At 52.6% G+C, this 12240-nt stretch overlaps 1 long non-coding RNA gene across 3 annotated transcripts; it reads right to left on the bottom strand.

Annotated features, from left to right (window-relative positions):
- Positions 1 to 1785: 1785 nt before the first annotated feature.
- On the bottom strand, positions 1786 to 4257 carry LOC125772936 (uncharacterized). 3 transcript variants are annotated; one of them, XR_007419762.1, is made up of 5 exons: positions 3710 to 4257; positions 3302 to 3505; positions 2758 to 2825; positions 2350 to 2417; positions 1786 to 1873 (listed from the first exon to the last, which is right to left on the bottom strand). It is a non-coding gene; the product is annotated as an uncharacterized LOC125772936 (long non-coding RNA). The 3 variants fall into 3 exon arrangements; XR_007419763.1 differs by lacking the exon at positions 2758 to 2825 and having other exon boundaries at positions 3710 to 4256; XR_007419764.1 differs by lacking the exon at positions 2350 to 2417 and having other exon boundaries at positions 3710 to 4256.
- Positions 4258 to 12240: the final 7983 nt, after the last annotated feature.

The following is a 12240-nucleotide window of genomic DNA, read 5'->3' on the forward strand; positions in this document are numbered from 1 at the left end:
CAATGTCTGTGCTAGAAGTTATTAGAGGAATAAAAAAATTTACCCTTGGCTTTGGACCGTACAATTTTACCCATTTTTGGCCCATATTTGCCCCATAGCTCCGCCGGTATCCAAGATATGGCCACACTTTCTTCTGGCCATGGGTAGATGGCACTTGTGGCTAGATTTCTTCCATGCACTACTAATCGCTACCATGTCTCTGGCCGGAGCTATTCACGAAAGCGCCTCGCGCACTTGGTCGGATTTTTGGTCCAACTTGCACCATTTTTGGCCCATATTTGCCCCATAGCTCCGCCGGTATCCAAGATATGGCCACACTTTCTTCTGGCCATGGGTAGATGGCACTTGTGGCTAGATTTCTTCCATGCACCACTAATCGCTACCATGTCTGTGGCCGGAGCTATTCACGAAAGCGCCTCGCGCACTTGGTCGGATTTTTGGTCCAACTTGCACCATTTTTGGCCCATATTTGCCCCATAGCTCCGCCGGTATCCAAGATATGGCCACACTTTCTTCTGGCCATGGGTAGATGGCACTTGTGGCTAGATTTCTTCCATGCACCACTAATCGCTACCATGTCTGTGGCCGGAGCTATTCACGAAAGCGCATCGCGCACTTGGTCGGATTTTTGGTCCACCTGGCACCATTTTTGGCCCGTATTTGCCCCATAGCTCCGCCGGTATCCAAGATATGGCCACACTTTCTTCTGGCCATGGGTAGATGGCACTTGTGGCTAGATTTCTTCCATGCACCACTAATCGCTACCATGTCTGTGGCCGGAGCTATTCGACGAACAACCATCGCATTCACCTTCTCGTTGCACTTCTTCGGGAATTTGGTGCAACCAAGTTTTCACTATAACTTGGTCATTTTCCGTCCATCGGACATGCGGTTTTGGGTGTCGATACTTGACACCGCGCGCTACAATATGTTCCTCCACGACCATGTGGTCCGATGCTTCCAACAGGAGCTATTCGAGGAGTACCGATTTTTCACCATTAAAAATGCTCAATTTTGCACCAACTTTTGCCTATAACTCAGGCTGTATCGATCGGATCTTCAATCTTGAAAAAGTTTTGGATAGGTGGCACCAAATGCTACATTTCGTTCTTCCACGTCAACTTTGTCCGATGTCTAGCAAAAAAGTTATTCGCGAACCAAGTCCAGAACCCATGCAATGGCTGCCCTCATTGCATACATCACGGCGGTTAACTCTCGTTACTCTATACCGTGGACTTGGTACTTTTTCAGGCATTCGTTGCTACTTCTCGGTTCATGATATTCGTTTACGGTCTTCACTAGGGCATTTGGTGCTCCTTATCGGTTCATGATATTCGTTTACGGTCTTCACTAGGGCATTTGGTGCTCCTTATCGGTTCATGATATTCGTTTACGGTCTTCACTAGGGCATTTGGTAATGGGCTTCCCATCTTTCTACTGATCGATCCATACTCACTTGCGTGCACCTAGCCTAGGAAGGTTTCCTATGGCTTCCCATCTTTCTACTGATCGATCCATACTCACTTGCGTGCACCTAGCCTAGGAAGGTTTCCTATGGCTTCCCATCTTTCTACTGATCGATCCATACTCACTTGCGTGCACCTAGCCTAGGAAGGTTTCCTATGGCTTCCCATCTTTCTACTGATCGATCCATACTCACTTGCGTGCACCTAGCCTAGGAAGGTTTCCTTGGGCTTCCCATCTTTCTACTGATCGATCCATACTCACTTGCGTGCACCTAGCCTAGGAAGGTTTCCTTGGGCTTCCCACTTTCTACTGATCGATCCATACTCACTTGCGTGCACCTAGCCTAGGAAGGTTTCCTTGGGCTTCCCATCTTTCTACTGATCGATCCATACTCACTTGCGTGCACCTAGCCTAGGAAGGTTTCCTTTGGCTTCCCATCTTTCTACTGATCGATCCATACTCACTTGCGTGCACCTAGCCTAGGAAGGTTTCCTATGGCTTCCCATCTTTCTACTGATCGATCCATACTCACTTGCGTGCACCTAGCCTAGGAAGGTTTCCTATGGCTTCCCATCTTTCTACTGATCGATCCATACTCACTTGCGTGCACCTAGCCTAGGAAGGTTTCCTATGGCTTCCCATCTTTCTACTGATCGATCCATACTCACTTGCGTGCACCTAGCCTAGGAAGGTTTCCTATGGCTTCCCATCTTTCTACTGATCGATCCATACTCACTTGCGTGCACCTAGCCTAGGAAGGTTTCCTATGGCTTCCCATCTTTCTACTGATCGATCCATACTCACTTGCGTGCACCTAGCCTAGGAAGGTTTCCTATGGCTTCCCATCTTTCTACTGATCGATCCATACTCACTTGCGTGCACCTAGCCTAGGAAGGTTTCCTTGGGCTTCCCATCTTTCTACTGATCGATCCATACTCACTTGCGTGCACCTAGCCTAGGAAGGTTTCCTATGGCTTCCCATCTTTCTACTGATCGATCCATACTCACTTGCGTGCACCTAGCCTAGGAAGGTTTCCTATGGCTTCCCATCTTTCTACTGATCGATCCATACTCACTTGCGTGCACCTAGCCTAGGAAGGTTTCCTATGGCTTCCCATCTTTCTACTGATCGATCCATACTCACTTGCGTGCACCTAGCCTAGGAAGGTTTCCTATGGCTTCCCATCTTTCTACTGATCGATCCATACTCACTTGCGTGCACCTAGCCTAGGAAGGTTTCCTATGGCTTCCCATCTTTCTACTGATCGATCCATACTCACTTGCGTGCACCTAGCCTAGGAAGGTTTCCTTGGGCTTCCCATCTTTCTACTGATCGATCCATACTCACTTGCGTGCACCTAGCCTAGGAAGGTTTCCTATGGCTTCCCATCTTTCTACTGATCGATCCATACTCACTTGCGTGCACCTAGCCTAGGAAGGTTTCCTATGGCTTCCCATCTTTCTACTGATCGATCCATACTCACTTGCGTGCACCTAGCCTAGGAAGGTTTCCTATGGCTTCCCATCTTTCTACTGATCGATCCATACTCACTTGCGTGCACCTAGCCTAGGAAGGTTTCCTATGGCTTCCCATCTTTCTACTGATCGATCCATACTCACTTGCGTGCACCTAGCCTAGGAAGGTTTCCTATGGCTTCCCATCTTTCTACTGATCGATCCATACTCACTTGCGTGCACCTAGCCTAGGAAGGTTTCCTATGGCTTCCCATCTTTCTACTGATCGATCCATACTCACTTGCGTGCACCTAGCCTAGGAAGGTTTCCTATGGCTTCCCATCTTTCTACTGATCGATCCATACTCACTTGCGTGCACCTAGCCTAGGAAGGTTTCCTTGGGCTTCCCATCTTTCTACTGATCGATCCATACTCACTTGCGTGCACCTAGCCTAGGAAGGTTTCCTTGGGCTTCCCATCTTTCTACTGATCGATCCATACTCACTTGCGTGCACCTAGCCTAGGAAGGTTTCCTTGGGCTTCCCATCTTTCTACTGATCGATCCATACTCACTTGCGTGCACCTAGCCTAGGAAGGTTTCCTATGGCTTCCCATCTTTCTACTGATCGATCCATACTCACTTGCGTGCACCTAGCCTAGGAAGGTTTCCTATGGCTTCCCATCTTTCTACTGATCGATCCATACTCACTTGCGTGCACCTAGCCTAGGAAGGTTTCCTATGGCTTCCCATCTTTCTACTGATCGATCCATACTCACTTGCGTGCACCTAGCCTAGGAAGGTTTCCTTGGGCTTCCCATCTTTCTACTGATCGATCCATACTCACTTGCGTGCACCTAGCCTAGGAAGGTTTCCTTGGGCTTCCCATCTTTCTACTGATCGATCCATACTCACTTGCGTGCACCTAGCCTAGGAAGGTTTCCTTGGGCTTCCCATCTTTCTACTGATCGATCCATACTCACTTGCGTGCACCTAGCCTAGGAAGGTTTCCCTTTGGTACCGACTTCCATCTACGCACTCGATATAACCTAGGTACTTGGTACCGATGATGGTTAACACTCAAGCATTTCTTGCATCCTGCGTGCAAGGTACCAATTTTCACTTCTTAGGTACGTTTATGGGCCCGCATTAATCCAATATCGCTCCGATGGCCTTTCGCATTATTTCATCCGATAGCCCTTGCCAAAAGCTACCAAAAGTTCCTCCACGGCCATGTGCTCCGACGCTTAGTTTAGGAAATATTCGAAAAAATTCGAAATAGGAAGCATTTTCTTATTGGAAAATCACCTTAAATCGATGGCCATTTTTTGGGAAAAAACTTTAACATCTTCCCGACTTTGCGGGAATTGCGAATTTTAGGCACCCAGAGAAAATCTTTTACTTTAAGGGGGCGGCCGCGAAGTTGCCCAAAGTCTCGGACACAAAAATTCTCAAGTTCCCCACTCTAGTAAATCGCCCTATGAGTATCTCCTGGCCCGCGAGCTCTGCGAGCGGGCCAGCTTCGGCGATTTTTGCCTTTTCGCCTAGGCGGTTCTTCTACGAAATTGGTCCACAGCTTTTGCTCAGAAAGCTAGCATTTGTTGCAACAGTTAGGTGCTTGGTACCACATTTTGGTATCCATTTGGGCATTTGTTGCAACTACTCGGTACTTTGGCCATACATTTCGCTCTACTCGGGCCTCTTTGGTGCTACTTGTCGGTACTTTTGGCCAACTTAGGCCAATTGGGTGCAACTTGTGGGTACTCTGTGGGTACTTTAGGGCATATTGTGTCTTTCGGGTGAACCTTCGCAATACTTCATGGGTACTGATGGCCAACTTAGGAACATTCAGTGCAACCTTTGGGCCTAAGGAAATTTGTCCAACTCTTTGGACTTAGAAAATTTTCTGGACTTAGAAAATTTTCTGGACTTGTAAAAATTTTCAAATGTTCAATTTGGCCCACATTTCGCTCTACTCGGGCCTCTATGGTGCTACTTGGCGGTACTTTTGGCCAACTTAGGCCAATTGGGTGCTCTTTGTGGGTACTCTATCGGTACTTTTGGCCAACTTAGGCCAATGGGGTGCTATATGTGGGTGCTCTATCGGTACTTTTGGCCATGTTAGGCCCATTCGGTGCTATTTGTGGGTACTCTATCGGTACTTTTGGCCATGTTAGGCCCATTCGGTGCTATTTGTGGGTACTCTATCAGTACTTTTGGCCAACTTAGGCCAACTCAGTGCTACTTGTGGGTACTCTATCGGTACTTTTGGCCAACTTAGGCCAACGCGGTGCTATTTGTGGGTACTCTATCGGTACTTTTGGCCAACTTAGGCCCATTCGGTGCTATTTGTGGGTACTCTATCGGTACTTTTGGCCAACATAGGCCAATTGGGTGCTACTTGTGGGTGCTCTATCGGTACTTTTGGCCAACTTAGGCCAACTGGGTGCTATTTGTGGGTACTCTATCGGTACTTTTGGCCAACATAGGCCAATTGGGTGCTACTTTTGGGTGCTCTATCGGTACTTTTGGCCAACTTAGGCCAACTGGGTGCTATTTGTGGGTACTCTATCGGTACTTTTGGCCAACTTAGGCCAACTCAGTGCTTCTTGTGGGTACTCTATCGGTACTTTTGGCCAACTTAGGCCCATTCGGTGCTATTTGTGGGTACTCTATCGGTACTTTTGGCCAACTTAGGCCAACTCAGTGCTACTTGTGGGTACTCTATCGGTACTTTTGGCCAACTTAGGCCAATTGGGTGCTCTTTGTGGGTGCTCTATCGGTACTTTGGGACATATTATGTCCTTCGGGTGAACCTTCTCGATACCTCATGGGTACTTGTGGCCAACTTAGGAAAATTCAGTGCAACCTATGGGCCTTTGGAAATTGTTCCAACACTTTGGACTTAGAAAATTTTCTGGACTTAGAAAATTTTTTGGACTTAGAAAAATTTTCAACTTCTGTATCTTCTTCATCATGTTCCATTTTGTGGGACTTAGAAAATTTTCTGGACTTAGAAAATTTTTTGGACTTAGGAAATTTTTCAACACTTGTAAAATTTTTGTTCCTTCTTTGAAGAAGAATACTTTCCACTATTAGCTTCTTTCTCTTTTTCTTCTTAGTTGTCTTCTTATTTTCGGTCCGAGAGCGCCGACACTTGTAAAATTATCTAAGTCCGAAGACTTTTGGAATGAACCAAAAGTCAACGAACACAATACATCAACCCTATCAACATCAAGTGGCAACCCGAAGGAAGCGCAGCGGCCAGCCCATGTACAACGCGAAGTTGTAGCATGCAACCAACCAACCGCTAACCTCCAACGGCACTCAATGTATTCGTTACACATGGGCGCACCTGCACCACACTGTCGTGACCATCCAACGAGCCGTCGGTTCGGTCGTGTGTTACAAGCACCCCATCACATAGGCATAGAGTCACCACACAGTGTTCTTCAACACTCTCGTCACATGGTGCAAGTCACGGTACGCACCACCAATGTGCACTGGTTGGCCAATTCCAGCACACACGGGGCGCGCACGCGCAAGCACTAACCACCAAGCATGGGTCGCCTGAGAGGATCGATGCGAACGCATCTCTACAACTTGAAGCTCCCAGCCTGTAGTCCCGTCGTTTGCGGGCGGTCGTAGGTGTCGAAACTAGTGATATCCACAGTCGGCAAGCTCGTCCACCGGTGTTCCCAACATGTATGGTACTAACACGTGCAGCGCGAACCCGCCCTTTGCGGCCTAGTAGTAAGCGGGGATGAGACGCCAGTGTGCCAATGGACAGCACGGACGGTTCTCGGAGGGTTGTTAGGCCCGCTAGCTTACGACCACCTAATGGGTATAAGAAGCGCTATCAGCTCGGATTGGATACGACCTTAGAGGCGTTCAGGCATAATCCAGCGGACGTAGCGTCATACCATAGTCCGTTCGAACTAGTATTGAGCCAGTGGTCCGTACCTGTGGTTCCTCTCGTACTGCACAGGAATTCCGTTAAGATAGCGACAAACAATGCACACCAGTAGGGTAAAACTAACCTGTCTCACGACGGTCTAAACCCAGCTCACGTTCCCTTGAAAGGGTGAACAATCCTACGCTTGGTAAATTTTGCTTTACAATGATAGGAAGAGCCGACATCGAAGGATCAAAAAGCCACGTCGCTATGAACGCTTGGCGGCCACAAGCCAGTTATCCCTGTGTGCGTAGCTGTCAAGCCAGCAGTTTAGACGTGCTTTGTGTCGCTCCGTATTTTTTGCAAAAATATTGTGCAAAAGTGCTTATAAATAGCGGAACAATAGTCGAAAAGGGCGAATTGAGTGTCATTCTTAGCGAATATTGAAAAAGGAAATCGTTTTACTTCAATTTACTGCGCTAAAACTCAGTTTAAAGTGTCCCCATACACTTTGTATGGGGAACTTCAGTGGCGAATAAATATCGAAATACCGTGTTAGAACATTGGAAAAGTGGTAAAACACATGCTAGGGAGCATAAACTATCGTTTTCCAGCGACGTAAAGTGCTTTTAAAAAGAGATAAACAGTAAAAACTCGACGTGAAAGTGCGTGCAACAGCGTGGTACGGTGGCGTCAGGTGTGTCGTCGCGTGTGTTTGTGTCATCAACAACACCACGAAGCGTTTTCGAGCAGTGAGGACAACAACCCAACGTAAAGCTCCCTTTTTATGACGACAGCGCCACCCGTGGCGGGTTCCGCAACTTCCAGCGAAGACAGCAACCACCTTCTCTTCGACGTCTGCAGCGCCACCAGTGACCGGTAGCGGTAGCGCTTAGCCGGGACACCAGCGTTACGAAGCGTTACGGTGCTATAAAACTCGATGCGAATTGCATACCTTTCCGGCGCTTAGCGGTCAGAGAGTGAGAACGCGCAGCCGGAGACCGGGAACGCTTAGCAGGAGACCGGGAACGGTTCTTTGGCTCCGAATCCTTCCCCGGGAACGCCAAAACGAGAGACTTCAACGCGTCAGCAGGCGACGAACCCGTTTTTTGGTGTTTTCTTGAATCTCTTGCGGAATTTATTAAAAATTCTTATTCTTGCGGTTTTCTCTTGCGAAATTGTTTTTAATAAAGAAAAAAGTGGGAGTTTTTTATTCTTGCGATCCGCGGACGGGAAATCTGCCAAAGGGGCTCTAGCGACGGACGGTCGTTACCTTGGCAGATGTTGAAGGGAATATTCCCTTGTTCCGTCTGAACGATTCGTGCAGGCGGTTTTTTGTGAAAGGAGCGGAGAATGGAGGGGCGGGTGCTTCGTTCCGGGGTGCGGTCGTCGTCCACGCCTCGGAAGCGGTCCGATACCCCTTCCCCTTTACCGGAGACACCACGGCCGGCCGGACCAACGGTGGCGGTTCCGTCCGAGGCTGATAATTCCGAGGAGGAGGACGATGCGGAATTTTCCGACGCCTCTCTTCTCGAGCAGACGGTGGTGCCGCCAGTGGTAGCGGCAGGGGAGATGTCTTCAACCGTGGCTCCCCACGACGATGGCGAAGCGTCGGTGCTGGCTTTCCAGCACAAGATGCTGGAGAACTTCGCCAAACAGATCGAGTCGCTGACGGAAGAGCTGCGACTTAGCCGGGAACGTGAAGTGGCCCTGAAGTGTACGCTGGAAGCGCTTCAAGAGGGCATGCGTTCCTTGACGGCGCTTCATTCCTCGGCACAGCCTGTTGGTCAGGGCAGTGCCAGGACAAAACGCAGCCGGCAGCAGCGCAACCGTGCGAAGAAAGCTTCGCAACTGCAGCAGCAGCAGCAGCAGCAGCAGCAGCAGCAGCGGCAGCAGCAGCAGCAGCGGCAGCAGCAACAACAACAGCGGCAGCAGCAGCAGCAGCAGCAGCAGCAGCAGCGCAGCCAGCCACAGCCGCAGCGACGGACGGTCGCAGTGTCGGCTAATGGCCAGCAGCAGCAGCAGCAGCAGCAACCGCAACGTCAGCAGCAGCGGCAACAGCAGCAGATGTCCTGGGCTACGGTCGTGAGCGGTCGGAAGAGCCGATCGCAACGTTCGACTCAGCAGCAGCAGCAACCGCAGCAGGTGGGCCAGCCGTACCGGCCACCTCAGATGCGCCAGCAGCAGCAGCAGAGTCAGCAGCAACAACATCAGCAGCATCGTGCCCAGTCTAAGGGGCGTCCTCCGCGTCCTGACCGCATTGCGGTGGTCCCAGGTTCGGACAAAACCTGGACAGAGATGTACGTGAAGCTGCGTACATCTCAGGAGCTGCAGGACGTCAGGGCAGACATCGGCATGGGGCGCCGGACCGTGCAAGGTCATCTGCTTGTACCGTTGCGGAAGAACGTCGATAGCGCGGAGCTGGCTCGCCGGATCCAGCTAGCGCTAGGTGAGGATGGCGAGGCACGAGTGGTGACGGAGATGGGTGAGCTTCTCATCACCAACGTCGACTCTCTGGCCAAAGAGAGTGACGTGAAGCTTGCCATTGAGGAGAAGCTGGGGTCAGCGGCTGGCATCACTCACGTCGAGCTTTGGGAGCTCCGTGATGGCACAAAGCGAGCGCGTGTTCGACTCCCACTGGCCAAGGCACGGAGTCTCATTGGTCAGAAGTTGACACTCTGCCAATGTGTCAGCGGCATCCGCGAAGTGCCGAAGAAGCCGCTCGACCGTCAGCGCTGCTTCCGTTGCCTGCTGATGGGGCACCTGGCGCGGGACTGCCGTTCTTCAACTGACCGGACGGGTCAGTGTTTGCAGTGTGGCGAGGTAGGCCACCGCGTTAGTCAGTGCACGTCGGCAGCTAAGTGCATTGTCTGCCAGGGGCCCCATCGAGTGGGCCACTCATCGTGCCGACAAGGTCAACAGTGTCGGGTGTAGTGAGGGTGATGCAGGTCAACCTGGGTGGTGGACGCACTGCCCAGGATCTGGCCCTGCAAACAGCCCGCACGAAGCGGGTCGACGTGCTGCTGCTGTCAGAGGTGTATCGACCTCCAGAGGGCAGCGGTAACTGGACGGTGGATTCGTCGGGGAGAGCAGCTGTGGTGGCAACCGGCCACCTTCCAATCCAGCGGGTCTGGCGCTGTGCCATGCCCGGGTTGGCTGCTGCGCAGATTGGAGGGGTGGTCTTCATCAGCTGTTACGCCCCTCCACGTCTCAACGCCGGCGAGTTCGAGCAACTTCTGGAGGCGGTGGAGTTGGAGGCCCAACCCCACCCTCGCATCGTCCTGGCAGGCGATTTCAACGCCTGGAATGAGGAGTGGGGTAGCCAACGTACCACCCGGCGCGGTGAAGAGCTGCTGGACACAATCCGGCAGCTTGGGCTTGTGATCCTGAACCAAGGATCGGTCCCGACGTTCGTGGGCAACGGAGTCGCCACTCCCAGTGTCGTGGATGTGTCTTTCGCGAGCGCATCCATTGCTCGTCCAGACACTTGGGAGGTGGCAGCGAACACCACTTCGTGCCACTATACGGCGTCGGACCACCGGTACATTTTCTTCACCGTGGGGCCTCCAACTCTCGACCAGCAGCGACGACAACAGCAGCAGCACCAGCAGCAGCAGCACCAGCAGCAGCAGCACCTGCAGCAGCAGCATCGTCACCTGTACGGGAGGCAGCAGCGACAACAGCAGCAGCATCGTCAGCGGGGACAGGGGTCCTCTTCGTCATCCACCACGTTTCGGCACGCTGGCCGGAGATGGAAGACGACGCAGTTTTCGGTGGAGGCATTCGCAGCCGCACTCCAGACGGCCGGTTTTCCGGAACGAGCCGTCAGCCAGGAGGGGATGGTCGACGCCATGCTAGATGCATGCGACGACACGATGGAGCGCGTCACCATGTCGCATCGTGACCCCCATCGAGACCTCTTCTGGTGGACTCCGGAGATCTTGCGTCTTCGGGAGGAGTGTGCGGCCGTGCACGAGCGGATGCTTCATACCACCGACCTGCAGGAGCGCAGCATCGTGGCTGCACATCATCGGTCGGCGAGGAGAGCCGTCGAGAAGGCTGTCCGGGCCAGCAAGCGAGCGCAGCTCGATGAGCTGATTCAACAGGCGGAAACCAACGAGTTTGGGGCCGGTTATCGGGTGGTCATGTCTCGTCTTCGTGGCTGCTTCGTGCCACCTGAGACTGACCGTGTCGTGTTGGAGCGGATAGCCAACGATCTGTTCCCGACACATCCGCCTGTTGACTGGCCGGACGCTGAATCATCGAGCGTCGACACCGAGGAGCGGAGTTCTTCGTTGACCCCTGTCACCGTGGGCGAGCTGTTGTCCATCGTGGGATCGATGGCGAACCGGAAAGCGCCTGGACTGGACGGTATCCCCAACGCGGCGGTTAAGACGGCCATTAGGAAGTACCCGGAGGTTTTCGTCCGTTTGTACCAGGACTGCCTGGACCGGGGTGCGTTTCCAGCGCCCTGGAAGAGGCAACGACTGGTACTGTTGCCAAAGCCTGGCAAGCCTCCCGGGGAAAGCTCCTCCTACCGGCCGCTGTGTATGCTCGACGCACTCGGCAAGGTGTTGGAGCGCCTAATTCTTAACCGCCTCAACGAGTTCCTGGAGGAACCAGATGCGGAACGGCTGTCGGACGGGCAGTACGGTTTCCGGCGAGGCAGATCCACCATCAGTGCGATCCAGCGCGTTGTCGAAGCGGGCAGGACGGCCATGTCCTTTCGCCGCACCAACGCCCGAGACAAGCGCTGCCTGATGGTGGTGGCACTTGATATCCGCAACGCCTTTAACTCTGCGCCCTGGCAAGCCATCGCCAACGCGCTGAGGGACAAGGGGGTACCGTCATCGCTGCAGCAGATACTGAGGAGCTATTTCGAGGACCGGCGGCTGGTTATCGACACCAGCGAGGGCCCTGTCGAGCGTAACATCAGTGCGGGCGTTCCACAGGGTTCCATTTTGGGACCCACGCTTTGGAACGTGCTGTACGACGGGGTCCTGGGTGTCCAGTTGCCTGAGGGGGCCGAGGTTATTGGCTACGCTGATGACCTTGTCGTCTTGGTCCCCGCAACGACACCCCAAGCCGCTTCCTCGACTGCTGAACGAGCCATCGCGGTAATCATGGACTGGCTGGACCGGAACCGTCTCTCGTTGGCGCCAGAGAAGACGGAAATGACGCTCATCTCCACCCTGAAGCGTCAGCCGGTCGTGAGCATCAACATCGGAGGTGTGGTCGTGCAATCCCAGCGCTCCATCCGTTATCTTGGAGTTTGGTTGCACGACCACCTGTCATGGTTGCCGCACGTTCAGCAGGCTGCAGCGAAGGCCATGAAGGTCGCGGAAGCCGTCACGCGCCTCATGCCGAACCACAGTGGACCGAAGTCGTCGCGTGCCCGACTGCTGGCGGCCGTAGCGGACTCCAT

This window comes from Anopheles funestus (assembly GCF_943734845.2).
Source record: "Anopheles funestus chromosome X unlocalized genomic scaffold, idAnoFuneDA-416_04 X_unloc_150, whole genome shotgun sequence".
NCBI lineage: Eukaryota > Metazoa > Arthropoda > Insecta > Diptera > Culicidae > Anopheles > Anopheles funestus.